Here is a 19,367-nt window from a genome sequence, read left to right as displayed (position 1 = left end):
CATAGATGGAACTCCTGGAGACAGGGTTTAGGCTTAGACAGGCCCCAGTCTCTTTGGTGAAAGCCAATTGGTATGGACCTATAAAATCAGTGCACATCCAGGTCCTAGCAATTACTGGTCCATGCTGGAAGACAGCACCCCAGGATTCCATTCATGTGGTGGAGGAGTCAATTCTTAGTGTACTACACCACCTGCAGACCCCATGTTTCCTGGTCTTGGGTTCAGTCTCCAAACTCAAACTGTTCAATTTCTGCTCCTTTGAATTCCTGGCAAGGTGCATCTCTTAGCTGGTCCTGCAAGCAGCTAGTTTGGAGGGGAAGGGCGGAACCTGGGTGGGTTTTCTCTTTCCACATTTGATTTTCTCCTGATCACTTAGGCACACTCTATGTCATGCAGTGTGGCGTTGCCAGATCTGTATTTCAGGCCAATTTTGGGTTTGCCAAGAATCAGCTTCCTCAGCTAGCCATGGCTGCAATGGTTCCTTCCTCTGTCCTCTGCAGTCAGCTGGGAGAGATGCAGTTTCTTTCCCATACAAGGAAATTGTGCAGCATGCCCTTCCGTTTAGTTGGGCCGAGTCTTTGATCTCCAAACTCTCCATACCCAGACATGCCTCAGTCCACCTAAAAATGTGTATTCCTTTAAGTCCCTTATCCCTCCATTTTGCTCATGGAGTAACCACTCTCTCCGGTGCCTCTGGCTGTAACAGCAGCTGTGGTACTGGGGTTTTCTTCCTTATTTTGTAATATCCAACCTCCTGAGTCCCTGATCTGCTTTCAGTATCCAGTATTAAATTCCACTAAAACCTCCCACCCACTTTTTTTTGTTTTCCCATCTTGCTGAGAGGCTGCCTGTCTGCTTTTTTGGTTTCATGACACAGAGCAGCCAGGAAGATGACCTTCTCTATTCTGCCATCTTGAAAACCGTCCTCTCTGTGCTTCTTATTCTTGGATTTCTTTCTCATTCCTAAAATTTGAAAAAAAAAAAATTAGTATTATTTCATTGAAAAGAATGTACATTCTTTTAGTTTGTTCTTTGGAGTCTTTGTCTACCTCAGTGATTCTAAAATTTGGTCTTGATGTTATTCCACATTTCTTGAATATTCTGGTCATCCATGCTTTTTTAACATCTTTTCTTTATTGTCAACTTTATGTTCAAGATAATATACTTTTTCTTCAAGACCAGAAAATTTATCTTTAAAGTGGTCTTATATATTGGTGATATTTTCCATTGAGCTTTTATTTTTATTTCCAGGATTTCTGTTTGGTTCTTTTTCAGAATCTCTATCTCTTTTTATTGAAATGACTTTTTACTTCCTGTATTTCCTCTCTAATTTCATTACTTGTATCTTTGTTTAGCTCAGTGAGCATCTCAACTATTAATTTTCTAAATTATTTCTCTAACATTTCCTCCACTTGTGTGTCAATGGGTTCAGTTTTTGAAGTGTTATAGGCTGTTTTAGATGGTTTGTTGCTTTGCTTTTTTATACTGCTTGTATGTCTACCCATTTATTGGTATGATTTTTATTTCTTTCATGAAAGGGAGTATTTTGTGAACTTCTTTCTCTAAAGAGTCCCAGCCTGAGTGAATAGACAGGTATCGAGGCTTTCTCTCAACGTGTATCCTCTGTTGTTCCCAGTATCAGCACCACTTTGAAAGACACTGAAGCCTATTTACTACAATCACTTCAGAGCAAAAAGCCATGTACACATTTTTCAAATTTATGAAAAATGAAAAACTTGTTGATACTTTTCTCCCCAGTTCCTCTAATTTAGGTGTAAACCTGTAGTAAATTTCTGGAATAGGTTGTGAGTTAAGCATATTAAATTTACTATAACTTTATATAGGGGCTAAAAAAGTAAGGACAGAAAATTGGACAGAAGAAGAGAGAAAAAAAGAAAAGTATAAAACACACCAAGGTAAAAAGAAGAAAAAGATGGATTGTGGGAAGAGTTTTGTGGCAGTGGCAGGTAGTGCAAGAAGGGAAAAAGAGGCTAAGCTAAGGGCGAGTATAAACCTGAGCTAGGAAAACAGAGAATGATTCCAATTAATGCTAAAAAACATCAGAAGAAACACAATCAAATGGGTTGAAGGCACAGGATCAGATACTAGGGTAATAGCAGTCAAATCAAAATGAAGAGTGATATATATGTAATATATCACTCTCTTTATATATATGTATATATATGGGGGGGGAGGGAGAGAGAGAGAGAACCAAGTTGATATTAGAGCTATTTATAATAAACCATTGCAAGGTGAAGGTAAACCTTAGTGAGCTTGATTTGAATTTCATCAGGATTGGGGAACTTTAGAGAGAAAAAAAATGTCTATTACTCTTTGGCTTTGAATTCCCCCAGAAGTTCTGGTGCAAGGAGACACTCCCCTAGTTATTATGACCCTCCCACCAGCAAACTCTCATTTGTCAGTCCAAGTGCCTGAGACTGGATGCTCAGAGGGTGTGGTGCTTATCTGTTGGCTGTTTCTATTATGTGCAGGAGCACAGGATGCAGGACTGTGGACTGTTTTTCTGATTGTAGTGGGTCACTGTGTACCTACTCCTTCCACAGGGTCCTCTTTAAAGAGGCATAGAACCTGTGATTGTGGGTTCTCAGTGGTGGTCTGTGGTGCAGAGGTATTCCCCGACACAACTTGCCACAGTACTGTCCCTACCCCTAAGTAAAGTGACTCATTCAGTTAGTCTGGGTTCTAGCTTTCATTGCCTAAGTTTGTGGATAATGAGTGCTACTTTCCTCCACTTCCTGTGGAACAGACCACATCCTGCCCAGAGTCAAGTGCCCACCAGCTATACCCATGGATCTGGGAGTATCCCTCTCTGCTGTCTAGAACAAAGACTGCTTTCCTGCCTGGCTCTGAGCTCTCACTTCCCACCATTGTGAATTGAGGGCATCTGCTCCAACACTACCCTGAAGAGGCTGTGTAGAGTACTGGGCTAAATTAGCACTTCCCAGGGTGGGTCTTCACCCCACTTACCTTTGTGGGGAGGTCTGTCTGCTAGTAGTGATCTCTCTACAAATTCCTTCTAAATGGATTATTGAACCAGCCCACAGCAGAGGTACTCCCTGTGGTTCAATATGTTGCTTAGGTGGGGAGATTCTGTGTTGATTTAATTTCTTCTCAGGTACTGGTCATCTGGGGTCTCTGCAAAATGGCTGAAATGCCCAGAATAGTTTTCTGTCCACAATTTGAGTTAAACTGCTTGATCTCCTTCAATGACCCCACTGCTCCTGTCACGTTTTAATTTGGTTTTCTTTCCTTCCAGCTATTAAGGGGGTGAGCTTATGTGATTTTCTCTCCCTGTCTCTCTCTCTGTTGCCTTCTCCCTTCCTCCACTGTCCTTTGGGTTCAGGGTTAAAGAACTTTGTCCTTATTTTCTGTTCTGGTAACTGAACTTCAAGTCTCTCCAGGTCTCAGATTGTCTAATATTGGGTCGTATAGCATTTATTCTATCACCCATCTTTCTGGTTAGCTGTTTCTTCACTGTCTTCTTTCTGTGCTGTGGAGGGGTTGGGGATCACCAATCAGCTCCACTCTACCATCTTCCTGATCTCTAGATTAATTTTATAATTAGGTAAATCATCATTGAGCTGATTTTCTGCAGGATAAATAATTCTGCTATGCAGTGTAATTGTTGGAAACCAGATTAAAGGAACATAGGAAAGATTAAATATAATTGTTCTTTACAACTTCTCTTTTTGAAGTAGCAGGGTGTAAAGGAGGAGAAGTAATATATTTTACTTACTCACTGCAAAGTTTGTGGTTGAATTCCAAAGATGGAGTAACAAGAGCAAAGCATACAGGGTTATATAACATAAGTTTTGTGTGACCTGGGAGCCTTCAGAGCTGGAGACCAAAAGGACAAGGAGATCTGTATTTTTATGGACAGTCTTTCAAAGGATGACTAGAGGAATATAGGGTATAATGTAGTGGTATACGCAGGAGGGATGGAGGAAGCCTTTCCAGATTCTTCTCAGCAGACACTTTTGTGACTTTCCTTCTGTGGACAGAAAACTATTCTTGGTATATTCAGGGCAACTTTCATATGAGTGTGTTAGGGAAAGGTTAAAGTGTGATCCTTCTATGTTTTATGACCTGCTTCAGGGCAAAAGAGCCAGAGCAGCCTTCCTTCTTATGCTGTTTTCTCAAATTTCAAGATGTCCTGGGTTGCCCTCAACCCTTCCAAGGACCAGCCTTTATAAGAAACAAGCATGGAAGAACTTCATGTATCAATACAATAAAATAAAAATCTTAGCCTATTCATAAAATGTTGTAGTCATGTTTGAAAGAAAATATCTTTTTATTTAAATACAAAGATAATTTGAATTTTAAAAGAAAGGTATTAGAAGTAACTTCTAAAAGTTTCTATTTTTTTCACAGAAATATAGTCTCCCAATGACTTATCTCATTTATTCTATGATATGGTGACTCCAGTTAAGAGAATTCTAGAATGCGAGAAAGAATTTAAAAAAATAAATAAATAAAGTTGTATTCTTCTGTGCTTTAATCTCTTCGATTTTTAATCTAATTCTATTTTGCACGGTTTTAGATACATTAGTTCTCTGACCTAAGGAGCCTACAAATATCTTTAATTTTCCTTCCTCATTTAAAATGTAAGGAAAATAGTTCATAGAATTATTGACAGATAAAGTACATACAAAACAACATTTGGAGAGAACTAGTAGCTAGGAAAAAAATTAACTGTCATTCAACAGTTTGACTCTAATTCAACAAAAATTTGCTGAATTACATGCCTACTGTATGGTCACAGGTATACTTCTAGATATCATGGATATAGTCTTAAATATGTCATAATGTTCACTCATGAAGGTTGTAATCTAGTGAGAATATGCAAACAATAAATAAGTAAGTATGAAAAGTGCTAGAGAGAAGAACCAAAGAAGAAAAAGAATTTTTTTAATGGAAGCCAAGGGCACTTAACCACTGAGTCACATCCACAGCCCTTTTTATTTTTTATTTTGAGACCGGGCCTTGCTAAGTAGCTGAGGTTGGGCTTGGAACTTGCAATTCTCCTTCTTTAGCCTCCTGAGCCACTGGAATTACAAGTGTGAGCTACCATGCACAGTAAAAAATATTTTTCTTGAGGATAAGCTTATGAAACTACTGCTACTGAGTACAGCTGGCAACTTCATTCATTCCAGTGTATTTATTAAGCACATGTGTTAAAACAGGTTTTTTACTATATAGAATGGACAAAATATGTAAAACCCCTGTCCTCAAAAATCTGCTGTATTTGAGAAAAGAGAAATTATCTTATTCCCTTTATAGCTTGGGCACTATTTACTTCCTACACAGCTTGTGAATACATTAACATGACTTTATTAATCCATTGTTTTGGTTAGCATAACTATTATTGCAAGGGACTGTTACCCAAATCATTTTATTGTTCACTATAAGAACTTTAGGAAAGACCTAGTAACTCTTCAATAGAAAAAAAAAATCAACAATCTATACTCTAAAGCTCTTTGATATCCTTTTCATAAAAGCTGTGCCTTGTTGTATAGCTAACAATGCTAAAATGCTATAAAATTATTTTATGCAACCCTAATCAAGATTTTCCACATTTAACTATAATGAAGGGTTGGTATCAAACCAAACTCCAGCATCTTGATAAGATCCAGTATGCTTTCCTTCTCTCAGATGCTACAACATGGTGTTCCTTCTTAACATAGAAAGCAATTGAATTCAGTGTTTTTATCATCAGGTTTGTGCTTGTGACATTTGGAAAGTGAGTATTCATGGAAGAACAGATGACAAGTAGACATATGAATGCTGTTTTCTAACATAGCATTATGGGAGGTGGTCTCACTAATAAGGTAAAATAACTAAAGGAAACGACAGAGAAGATAGTGAAGCAGGGGCAGGCTTGTGACTGCAGAGCAAGGAGCAATGGAGAGAGCAAACCTGGGGGAAAAGGTGACAGATGGTAAGGGGCAGCAAAATATGTCAACCCAAAATAAGTCTCTTTGGCACAAAGATTAATTTGAGTTAAAGACAATTGGGAAGAAGCAAATACAAGAAAAGCTCTGTCCTCTCCCTATTTTACCAAGAGTAGTTAGTAAACAGATTTACAAAGATTTCCCTCTTTCCCCCTCTACCAGGAAGGACAATGTTGATCACTGAGGACCTCTTTAGACCCTTGTCAGTAGAGAGAGGCCCAGAGGAGTCTGTGTAACAAGTCTTACTAATTAGTCTTATTTTGCCACTAGTTTTCTAACAGAGTGGAAAGTGTGATACCTTGTTTACTCATCAGAAGACTGGTGACTAATACTCCTCCGTGACAGAATGCAGTTAGATGTAGGGAAGTTCAAACTTGCCTTCTGAAGGCCTGATATTTGGGTGTGCTGAAACAAACTGGCAATAACGGGAGAGTAACAGGAGAAAGGGCAAACAAATTTGCTAATGTGTCCATGTACATGGGAGTCACTGAAAAAGGGAAACTAAAAGGAAGGCTGATGTTTGAGGCTTAAACACCTCTTCATAGGGAGTGGTAGTAAATGATGCTTAGGGAAGATGGATGGTCCTGGAAGAACTGACAACAGCCTGGGATGAAGTTCCTCTGTGATAGAAATGTGGTTTTTAAATTTAACTCTCTTCCTCTGTGATATGAGTTTAGTCTTCCTTGGATAATGACATTTTGGTAAGAAAATTGGAGGCAACTATGTTCCTTTTTGGCAGATCCATCTTTAGGTAGACAGGGGAACTTTAGTGAAAGCCTCCCCTTTTGCTTTGGAAGAGAAAAAGAAGAAAAAGGGGCATAATGGGAAAAAGTCATGGAGACCTTGAGGGTCTTCCATGCAGCATGTCAAAACGAAATACTTGGGGTATCATTTTCTGAGCACTAATATTAATAAGAGAAAAGTAAAGTATAACAAATTAATCTAATTAAAGGTTGTTATTGTTGTTGTTGTGTTGTGTGTGTGTGTGTGTATTTAGTACTACAACCTTCAGAATTAAAGATCCCCCCCCCAAATAGCTTATTTTTTATGGTTAGGTTCAACAAAGCATGGGCAGTGAAGCAGATATAGGACCTGAAAAGAAAGGTATGATGTAATAGTAATAGACTGAGGGGAAACCCAGAAACGCCTGTGTGTTCAGATGCTCTTGGCCTCTCTGTGGCATGTCTCCTCCTAGACATGGAAGACGGTCAAGGGAGAAGGAAAAGAGTGATCTTTCCAGGTTTTATGGCTTTTTTTTTTTGAAGGAGAGGATTTGTAATTTCCATGATCTGCCTTGGGGAAGAATTCAGGTTTCAGGTTTCTATGACTTGCTCCAGAGAGAGAGAGAGAAATGGGAGACAAAAATGTAGGAAAAAGTTCATGGGAGCTTCCTTCTGAAACCTTCCCTGTGTCCTTCAGTTCAAAGTCCTTAGCATGCCAAGGTGCATACTTTAAGGATATTGTGCTCTGAGTCATGATTTTCCCTTTTCTTTTATTTCTTTCTTCCTTTTTTTTTTTTTTTTTGTACCAGGGATGGAACCCAGAGGTGCTTAACCAGTGAGCCACATCCACTGTTGGGAGCTAGGTGAGAACTGTGTATGAATTGGGCAACATTCAAGCCATTAAGACAGGGAAGACACTCTTTTGGGGAACTCCTGGGTGAAATTCCTCAGTTTGAGAAAGCCGAGATCATGCTGGCACTCTGACCTAGCTCACAGCTCCAAATTCAAACATAGCTATGGAAAATGGGCATAACCTGCCAAGAACCAAACAACCTGTTTACCCAAAATCCCCTGCTATACTGAAACCTTATGCCTACCAGTGCACTTTGATCTATACAATTATGAATAAAGCAAGTGGGGCTTTTTTGTTAGAAGTTAGACCCTATGGTGGGTTCAACTGGTCATGCCCCTGCTTTAAAAATATATAATTCTTGCCTTTTTGTCTTTTTTTTTCTTTTTTTTTTTTTTACAGCTGCATTTTGATTCATTGTATACAAATGGGGTACATCATTGAGTTTCTATAGTTGTGCACAATGCAGATTCATACCATTCGTGTAATCATATGTGTACATAGGGTAGTGATGTCTGTCTCATTCCACCATTTTTCATATTCCCCCCTCTCATTTTCCTCTATGTAATCTAAAGTTTTTCCATTCTTCTCTCACCCACCTTTATTTCTTGATATATTACTTTCCTAGCTTTTATTTCGCAGCCAGCCCATTCCATAGACGGACACTCCCTCCCTCCCTCACCTCAGGACATGAGGGTTATCCCCAGCCCTTTTAATTTTTTATTTTGAGACAGGGTTTTGCTGAGTTGCTTAGGGCCTTGCTATGTTGCTGAGGCTAGCTTTAAACTAGCAAGTCTTCTGCCTCCTAAACCCCTGGGATTAAATACCTGCACCACTGCACCTAGCCCAATATTTCCTTCTTTTTTTTTTTTTTTTTGGTCTTCCAATAATTGGCCAACCATAGTAGCTCAAGGTTCTTTTACTTTCCCTTGTATCCTTATCTAAAATTGATTGTTCTTTGTTGAAGATACTATATAAACATGAGTTCTAAGTATTCTCTTTTGGAATTACCACCTCATTTCCAGAGTACCTCCCATGTATGTTGGAAATATACATGCTAATAAAGATGTTTATTTTTTCTTGTTACCCTGTCTAATATCCAATATTAGTTATAGAGGTTCCCATTGGAGGGAATCAAAATGATATAAAAAAAATTTTTTTTTCCTCCCCTCCAATGGCCATAGTGGTTTATATTTTTTTGATTCATTCCTACCTTTCTGTCTCCCACATTTTAAAGCTACAATTCTGCAGGGAAAAATAATTATGAAGAGGAGAAAGAAAATTTCTAGATTAATGATCCTGAGGGGGTGAAAGGGATGGGCTCTAGGAAACAAGTCAAGAGTTCTTCCACTTTAACAAGACTGAAAGCAGAATAAGCAAGTTCTGGTGTTGGCATGTTCATAATTGGTAGAATATATAGGGGAGAAATTCTCTTCCTCCATTAATTCCCCTATTAATTTTCTTTAGTGAAATAAGAAACAATATCATTAGCTAATACATTGAGCTCATCCATTGGGAAGACAAATTGGAGGTTTGGGAAATGAAATGAGAAGAGTGAAAGGAGAACTGGACTGCAATAGAATTGTTAAGAGGGATTATAACAATCATAAATCTAAGTGTATAAGAGAAAAAAAAAGACTTTGGAAAGGTAAGAGTTCATGTGTTAGCTTTCTGTTGCTGTGACAAAAGAGCTGAAGAAAACAACCTAAAAGAGGAAAGATATTTTGGCTCATGATTTCTGAACTTCCAGTCTGTGCTTAGCTACCTCCATTGTTTTGGGGCCTGGGGTGAAGCAGTACATCATGGCAGAAGGGTGTGGTGGAGTAAAACTGCACACCTTGTGGCAGCCAGGAAGCAGAAAGAGAGAGGGCTGGAAAAGAGAGGCCTAGGACAAGATGTAGTCCCCTCAGGCATGCCCCAAGGGAACCACTTCCTTCAAGTACATCCCACTGACTATAGTTTTCACCACCTTCCAATAGTCCATTTACCTATGAATTCATAAAAGAATTAATCAATTGATAAGGTCAGAGCTCTCATTATCACATCACTTTGCAAAAACTTCACCTCTGAAAGTAGTTGCCTTGGGAATCAAGCTTTCATCACATGAGACTTTGAGGACATTCCAGATGCACACTATGAACGATTGACTTGAGTAGTTACTACTAATTCCTTATTTGAGGAAGCAGAGACTGGAGGATCTGTGTTCTTTCTTGCCCAAAGGGTAGATAGGCTATTTAAAAATTGTCCTTTCCTTTCCCAAATCTTGTCAGAAGAATGACAGTTTTTCTTAAGTCCCACAGAAACAAAAGACCTAATTCTTCACTACTCTATATGAGCACAATTAAGACACTCACTCCAGAGACCAGTCCCAGAATAAAGGTTTTTCTTCAGATAATTATTTGTTATTGCTGAATTACAACAGCCATTCCTACTCAATCTATAATACACACACACACACACACACACACACACACATTGAGCACCTGTATTGTACTTTGATTTGTTCTAGGAATTGTGCATAAAACATAATCATTCCTGCTCTCAGGGAACATTTCCCCTCCTGAAGAGCAGATTAACAAGAAAAAAATTTAAAGGGATAATTACTATGTAGAAAAACATAAAGTAGAAAGTGAAAGGAAGTATGGTGGTTGAGCTGCGATTTTAAATAAAGTGGTTACAGAAGATCTCATTTAGAAAACAAAGACTTGAAGTAGAGAAATTAACCTTGGTATGACTAGAGTAAGAACATATTAATTTCAAGAAAATCAAATGCATATATATAGAGGTAGGGAGCTTACCAGATGTATTCATTGAACAGAAGGATGCCATGTGGCTGGGGATTAATGGTAGGTAGCTATGGTTTGGATCTGCAATGTCTTCCAAAACTTATGTGGTGAAGGCTTGAAGTGGGGCTTTTGGCAAGAGATTGTATCATGAGGGCTCAGTCCTGATCAATGGATTACTCTACTGATAGATGAATTAAATACTGGGAAGAGGTGGAAACTGTAGGCTGTAGGGCATGGTTGGAGGAAGTAGCTCACTGGGGGTATGCCTTTCAGAACTGTTAGGTTCAGTTATGAGGTATCCCCCCAAAACTTCTTTTAATGAAGGACTATTTTGAGGTGAAGTGCTTGTATTATAAAAGCTATAACCTAATCAGTCCATTTAGTTTGAATGGATTGACTGGATAGTAATTTTGGGCAAGTGTGGTGTGACTGGAGGAGGTGGGTGCCCTGGAAGGGTTGTTCTTCCTGTGATCCCTTCTTTTATTTTTCTCCCACCCCCACTCCCCACCATTTCCTTGCTGCCATGAGGGGGGCAACTTTCCTTTGCTAGACCTTCCTCCATGATGGGCTGCCTCACCCTGGACCCAGAGCAATGGAGTCAGCTCTCCATGGACTGAGACATCTGAAACTGTGAGCCCCAAATAAACTTTTCTTCTCTTATTGGGTATTTTGATCACTATAATGGAAATGCTAACTAAAACAGGGACTCTGTCTTGTACTTGGATGTTTTTTCTCTCTCTTCCTGACTACCATGAGCTGAGTAGCTTTCTTCCACCATGTCCATCTGCCATGATGTTCTGCCTCACCTTGAGCCCAAAGCAATGGAGTTAGTCAGCCATGGACTGAAAACTCTGAAGTTTCATCATCTGCTTATTATGATTACACAAATGGTATGCCTTTACTTCATGTACAAACAGAGAAACAACATGTATCCCATTCGTTTACAAGAAAAATAAATTTTAAAAAAACTGCATTTTTCAAACCTTTCATTTTAAAAATAACACATTAAAATACATATTATTATAAAAAAAAACTCTGAAGTTGTGACCCAAAATAATTTTTCTCCTACAAGTTGTTCATGCAGGATATTTTGATTACAATGACAAAAATAAGGCCAAAACACATGTAATAGAGATAAATGGGAAGAGAGTTCATAGTTCATTGCTTTTTTACTATTAGTGAGAACAGAAGCTAGGGGAACTCTGAAAGAGATTCAGAATGATGATCAAAAATACGTTTTAGGGGCTGTGGCTGTGGCTCAGTAGTAGAGTGCTCACCTCACATATGTGAGGTACTGGGTTTGATCCTCATAAAAATAAGTAAATAAAAATAAAGTTATAAAAAATGTATTTTAGAAGTATCTGATTGCTGGACAAAGAACACACTTTCCTTATATCAAAAGGTTGTGAGCTATTTTTATAAACAATATAGTTCCACACAAAAGTTCAATGACAAAAGAAAAAAAAATCACCTTGAAAATATGGAAAAATCTGTGCTGGAGATACTAGTTCAATCATTAATGATTCTTTGGAGTGAATTGTCTTTAAGTCAACATGTTACTAGTTCTAGAAATTCCATGAACTCCAGTAAAGAAAAAAATTTCCTTGACACTGAATAAGAAAATGTACCCTGTTTTGGGTGCTAAGAGTAGTAATAAGTCTGGTAGTTCACAAACAACTGTGCCAGGCTATGTATGATACTGGTACCATAACACCAAACAAAAATAGTCACATTAAACTCTTCTGTCCCCTCTTCTGTGTCTTGGAACATAATGCTTCTGTAAATCTCCAAATTCTTTCCATTTTTTTTTTTTAAATTCTTGGAAAATACTAGGTGGAAAAAGATTAAAATCCAGCACCTGCAGGAGCAAGGTCATTGAGATATGGGGGAGGATATTGAAGTACTGGTGTTGTTTAAATTGGTAGTACAATTAATTCAGGTGATACTCTGATGTATTTCATCATTTAATCAAAACTATTATATATACAAATAATGTAAGAATATTGAAACTTAAATTAATAATGAAAGCAGGAGCTTAATAAAAGTTATTGTAGTCAATCTAGAGCACAGGACTTCTATCTATTTTTTAGTAACTTAGGTGCATGAACTGGGGCAAATCAACTTCTGAAGCCTTATTGTCTTATATACAAATTAAATTTATGATGGTGATTATATTTTAAATGCATTTGAAAATTCATTATTATCAGTTAAAGTTCATAAACATTGTAAAAATGTAGGGGAATAGTCTATCAAATTTTAATTTTTTATTTATTCTATTAAGCCTTAATTTCTACTAAAGGGAACTAACAATCAATACATACTTTATCCCTAATTGTACTTATTTCTATTGCCTTAGTTAAGTTATGAATAAGGAATAATAAAAAAAAATAATGGCAGAAAGAGACAGCAAGAGAAATTGGGTGATTGCCATATCTGTGTGAATGATTTAGGTCCTGATTATTAACAGAACAGCTGTTTCCTCATCTTCAGAATTTCTATTAAAAATAAGAAAACCCTGGTGCCTCTCTGGCACATACAATCAAGGGGAAGAAATATATATTTTTGGTTTGTAAAGTAAAACCTGAGAACTAGTGACTTGATTTGTGTGTTCGGGGCAGCAGATTTTTTTTTTTTTTTTTTTTTTATAGCTGGACAATATACTACTTGGATCACTAAGAGTGATGCTAGACATACAGTACAAGGGTTTTGTTTATTATCATCCTATTTCAAACCCATAATCCTCTACTCTTAAAACATATGATGTTGCTTAAATGCCTAGCAACTTCCTTTTTTGTTTCTAGATCTTTCTTCTAAGTTTATGGATTTTCTATTCCCTAAAGACATTCAAACAATTCTGGTTATTGCTGTGTAAAAACCATCCCACACTTGGTAATTTAAAGTATCATTAGTTTATGCTCATGGATTCCATGGGTCAGAATTTCAGGCACAGCCGGAACAACTTGTCTTGTAAAATCTTCATGGCTGCTTTGTGAAGTCCAGGGTACTAGCTGGGATGTTGCAAACGATTGGGGTGTCTCAAATGACTGAGGGTTGGGATCATCAGATTTCCAGGACAGGCATTGAAGCTGAGCTCTTTTGAGACTCTTGAACTACACAAAACCCTTTTAGATGACTTCAGGTTTTTAATAGTATAGTAACTATATTCAAAGAATGAGAGCATACAGAATAAATTTCCAAAGGACTAAAAGGAAGTTGCATTGATTTTAATGACCTAACCACAGAAGTCATGACCTTTCTCTGGTAGTTGAAGTAGTCACTTTCTTAACATGAATCTAGAGAATTCATGGTCATATAGAAGTGTCAAAAACTTTGTAACCATTTAAAATAATACCACATAAACTATGTATAAGTGTTGATGTAGCACATAGACTAATTGCTAAATATATGACTTAGAATATGTTTATTTTGTTCCTTGTTGGGTACTTTCCTATCATCCATCCTCTTCAAAAAATAGTCCAAATGCTTCAGGTGTTACAGTTCAATATATTTCAGTAGAGAACCAAATGGTCTAGGGGAAGTTAAGTTTAATTCAAACAGTATATGGTATTACTCTGGACACCAGATTGGTCCTGAAAGAGCATGTATAACGATTTATATCACTGGGTGTATTTTCAGAGTCTTTTGAGAAGTTACTTTTGTCTCTGACCTTGAATGTTACCACATTACAGACTTGTTTTGCTGTGGTCATGTGACCATTTCTTTTCTCTCTCTGTGTGTGTGTGTGTGTGTGTGTGTGTGTGTGTGTGTATGTGTGTGTGTCTGGAGATTGAACAGGGGCACTCTACCATTTTTATTAAATTGTTATTATTTTGTGAGATAGGATCTCATTAAATGGCTGAGGCTAACCTCTAACTTGTGAATAATCCTGCCTGGTCTCCCAAATCTGGGATGATGGACCTGTGCAAGTGCACCAGGATTACCTGCTGCATGCATTCTGATACCACCTTGAGAAAGCAGTATGGGAGCTAAGTAGAGCAAAGAGGTTCACAGAAAAGTGGAGTTGGAGTCTTGATTTAACCCTGTCTCCTCACTGAGCTGGATTTTATGTGTTATGTGTTTATAACTTGGGTTCAGAAACATCATTAAGGATATTCTGTCTATATAAAAGGGAGAAATTAAACACTAAAAAAATTAATCCCAAATCCTCTTAATAGGTTTTATCAGTTGATCCTTTTATTGTTAAACTCCTTACATTTGTGTGATTCTAAAACTGTTTTAGTTGGAGAATGATGGAAACTGACCAATAAAAACAAACAATCCAAATCATTACTCAAACATAATTAATAATTGATCATTTGGCTCATTTAAACCATTTTTAATTTTCAAATGTCTTCTACATGCTTCTGTTTGAATATAATTTTGAGATATACAAGACTTATATGCTGTAAATGAGTTCATGACTTCCTTTTCAGCCCTCATGATCCAGACAAAACATGCCTTCGGTACCTGTTTGAACTCCCTGATGCTGTGTGAATACTTCTACCATACAGTCCACGCTGCAGTGTGGTGCCTCCTGTTATGTTGGAAGCACTTCTGGAGTTTGTTTCCCCCCCCATACTTTAGAGATGCTCAGGAGATCACAGAATCAATGAATAAATCCCTAGATAGAAATCAGAGTAAAGAGTTATGAGAAATAGCTGATGAGTAACTTCATTAAACTCTTGAATACCTTGTAGAGGGTGACATTTTTTAAGTTAATCTGGTAGTCATATTTTGGTACCCTATTATATAGCAGAATAAGAAATAAAGTTTATTCATAATGATTGCTTAATTATCACACTTGAAACATGTAAGGCTCAATTAATGATGGTTGATATTAAATCATCCTGATAAAATACATGAGCTTCCAAATATATGCTAATCCTTTCCATGGAAATAGGGATAAGTAGGACCAATGGGATTGCCAGGCCAGCTAAAATTGAAAAATTCTGACCCAAGAAACAATGTTCTATGACCTTGAACAACTTCTTGAGATCTTTTATGATAAATGATGCTGAGTAACACTTGGAAAGTTAAGTTGTTAAATTAAATTGCTAAGTTCTTTTAATATTGAAAATGTTAATATGGGATGATTACATATATGCAATATTTAGAAATTGTAATTTATAATATCTTATTTTTAAAAGTGGTCCTTGCATGACTAAATAATATCTTAAGATTTACATATCATTTACTGCTAATAGCACTTTCAAATATTTGGCAAGAACACCTTTAGCACGCCCCCTACACACATATCATCTTTGTTTTTCATTTTAGAATGGAATGTGTATTAATGTTTATTAATTTGGTTCTCATTCCTGTGGAGCTGTTTTTAATTCTGAAAAAGCATTATAGTTGAAGTAAGATATATGTACAATACTCTATTTTCATCCCCCTAATGTGAATTTCAGCAAATTTCATAGTCTTTCAAACTCTTGGTTTCCTTGTCAAAGGAGGCTCACACCAATTTTGACCAAAAGTCAACCTGACTCTATGTTGAAATCCTAGCAGGTACATAATAGTGACTTATTTTTTCAGTTATCCATTTATTCATAATTTATTTCTTTTGGTATTCCCCACACTAGCTTTCCAAAATGTTTCCTTCCCAAGCCCTTACTGACATGTTGTATAATTTTATCTTGTAAGTTCAAAAACAAAACTTCTATAAGGCACCATTAACTTTATCATAGTCTCTTCACAAAAATCACAGACACACACACATGAACACTCATCCCCACATACTCAAGGAAGAGGCATTTTAGAAATGATGGATGCGTGTCCTCTACAGAGAACAGGTAGATAATGTGCTGAATATATACGATCTAATCTTTCTTATTGTGGAAAACACTAAGTGGAGTATTAAATAGGCATTTCACATAAAACTCAGGTTTATATTAGACTGGTTTAAAATCTTGTGGCTTCCCTATGTTCAGATTTGCTCTAGCCTGGCAGCCAGGGAAAATTGTTCTATAGTGCTCCTATCTATAGGAACAATTTAAGTCATACCAGATCAGGTGACAGTGCTACTCTGCCAGCATAACCCTACTCAATCTTATAAAAAATAAATACGACAGCCAGCATGAGCAATCCACTAACAAAGCCACCTTCCCGGAACCAGGGGATCAGCTACAGGGTCCCAGGAAGACTCCCTTGGCTCTAATTCTGAAATTCCCAAGTAACTCCAGGGCCCACATTGGTCCCTGTGTAGGCTCTGGAACCCAGTTCTGAAGACACTGCCTGCCCTGACCAGTTGAATGCAACAGAGGAGGACTTAAGTTTGACTTGTTTGGAGCCAAACAAGGCTCTCCAAAGTGTAGAAGACCCCCTGAGGTACAGGTCAGAGAAAGATGTCTCCACTTGTCCAGGTTACTTTTGTTCATTTCTGAAGCTGAGCAGGTAATAGAAGTCACTTGACCTGGAAGCACTGAAAGTTCTGTTTTACTCAAAATTAAAACCCAAAAGAAAGAATGTCTAATAACACAAAGATTAATTTACATGGAGAGTTGGTGATTATGCCAAAGACCTGAATATTTTTACAAGTACCTGTCGTAGTTTTTTCAACCTGTTGTAACAGATGACCATAGATGAAGTGGCTTGGTAAACAACAAATCTAACAGTTCTAGAGGCTGAACATTCAAGATCAAGGTGGAATTCCATTATATCTTGGTGAGGGTAGTCTTCTCAGTTACCAGACCACAGACTTCTGCTGTATCATGGCAGAAAGAAGAAAGAGATATTTCTCCAGGGTCCCTTTTATAACGGCACTAATCCCATTCATGAGGGTTTCACCCTCATAACCTAATCAGTTCCCAAGGGCCCCAGTTCTTAACACCATCACATAGGGGGTTAGTAAGTAGTTCAACATTTGGAAGACAAACATTAAGTCGGCACGAGTACCCAATTCATGCAAATTTTATGAGCACAATTTAAAGGAATAAACTCGTAAAAATGTTACATTTCATTAAATTTAATACTCCATTAAATTAACAGGTTTGTTTTATGTGCTTCTATGAAAACGCTACCAACTTTTGTCATGATATGATGCCTCCATGATAGTCTTATACAATAAATGAATTGGTTATGCCATCCTCAACCATGCTTGGTATTTCTTTCATATTATTCTGAGGAATTTGGTAATTTTGCCTGCCTTCATTCACTGTGTGTGTGTGTGAGAGAGAGAGAGAGAGAGAGAGAGAGAGAGAGAGAGGGCACACACATGTGTTAAAAGGTAGTACTTTAACCATTGTGAACACTTATTTTTCTTAGGTACAGTAAAGCTTGTTTCTTTACCAGAAAATGGAAAATTGTAGCTGTTTTTCTAAGAATCCTCTTTGTGTCTCATAGCCTTTATTTTGTTGTATTGCAATGCTGATACTGTAAACATTTTTAGAAGACTAAATGGCAGTTCAAAAATTCAACACTTACACTACCAACAACTGATAATGTGTCAGAACTCCACCAATGTGGAAATAATTTGAATACTGTGACTTAATTTCAAGTATGGGCATTAAAGAAAGAATATTTACCTTAAATTTGGATCACAGGAAGTTGAATGCTTGATTTTTGATACCATGCTACAACATTTTTCAACAATCTTGTTCACAGGAGTCACCACTGAGGACTCACAGTGGCTCTCATTTCTCTTCCAGCTGACTCACCTCCTCTTGGCACCTTCCCAGCTCATATACCTGCCAGAGGCCTGCCTTCTTTCTGCTTCCGCTTTTCTGCTCCTACTCGGTCTGCTCACTAGGGCTTGGAAGTTATGTCCCCCACCCCACCAGCAACCTGCAACCAATAAAGAACAGGAACAAAATAATGATCCAGGTTCCTGTGCAAAGTTCTGGGAGTCATGCTGCATGCATCTTGGAAGAGTCAGTGAAGCCTCCCAGTAGAGTTACTTTCAAGGACTTAAATGGACTTTTTCCTTCTTTTATTCATCTCTCACTTCTACTTCCTGAAATTATATCCCAAATATACTTTTCACATCCAAGTCTTTTTCTTAGGCTCTATTTCTGGAGAAACATGGACTAGAGTAAATCACTCTTAATCTTCTGGGTGAATGTAAATCCTCCCAGGGTTTTTTGGATTAATAATTTGCAAATAATCAATGTGAGAACTTCACATAGCCCTGAGGGTAGTGGTCATTTAGCCTAAAGGAAAGAAAGCTATTAGGATTCTCTAGCCCAGTAGAAATAATAATATCATGCCTGTATTATCCTAAAGAAAGTTAGTTAAGTGTCGCGCTCCCTGCCCGCAGAGAGACGAGACGCAAACCTGGTTCTTTTGAGCTCTTTATTTTGCGCGCTTACTTCCTCATAGTTCTTTCTTTGTTCTCCTCTTTGAGGAACTTACACTCCAATATATACAGTACTTGTAACCAATCAGCCTTTGAGCACGAGGGGAGAGCATGCACAGATACAGGCAGCAAAGGCAGGCATACAGTGGACCTGCACTGTCCATCAGGGAGCTCAGCCAATCCCTCGAACTTCCTCAAAATAATGTCAGTTGTTTGTGCAAAAGTTAACTGCTCTGGCTCACTGCCAGGCGCCATCTTAGCCTTGCCACACCTAGGGCCAGGGGTCCGGCCGAAACCCCGACAGTTAAGCAATCACATGTAAGTTCCTTCTGCAGGAAGGAACTCTTCCTTGCTCACTCTTCGACTGCTCTTGTCTTCCTGCAGTTTTCCTTATTAATGAGACAAATAAAAGTTTGACACGTGTTCACTATCTATTTTTGTGAGACATTTTCTTTTTTTTTTTTAATGGCAAGCAGTGAAAACTACATCATGAATGTTACCTGGCTGAAGTGATTGTTTAAGATACTACAGCTGTAAGATGTGTTCCAGTTTCAAACATACAACAATGATTTGTTAGGGTAGTGGCTTCAAACTAATTTGAATGTAAATGGGATTATCTTCAAAATGCAAATGATTAGGTCAGTGTCTTCCAAACTGCACAAGTAGCTCTCATCCTCTTCTTCAATCTGCACACTACCCAAATGAGGCAAGCAGTTCAGGAGGCATATGGGTACTTTGAAA

The sequence above is a fragment of the Sciurus carolinensis genome, chromosome 9 (assembly GCF_902686445.1).
Source record: "Sciurus carolinensis chromosome 9, mSciCar1.2, whole genome shotgun sequence".
Classification (NCBI taxonomy): Eukaryota; Metazoa; Chordata; class Mammalia; order Rodentia; family Sciuridae; genus Sciurus; species Sciurus carolinensis.
The sequence above is the reverse complement of the archived record's forward strand: the minus strand, read 5'-3'. Positions refer to the sequence as shown.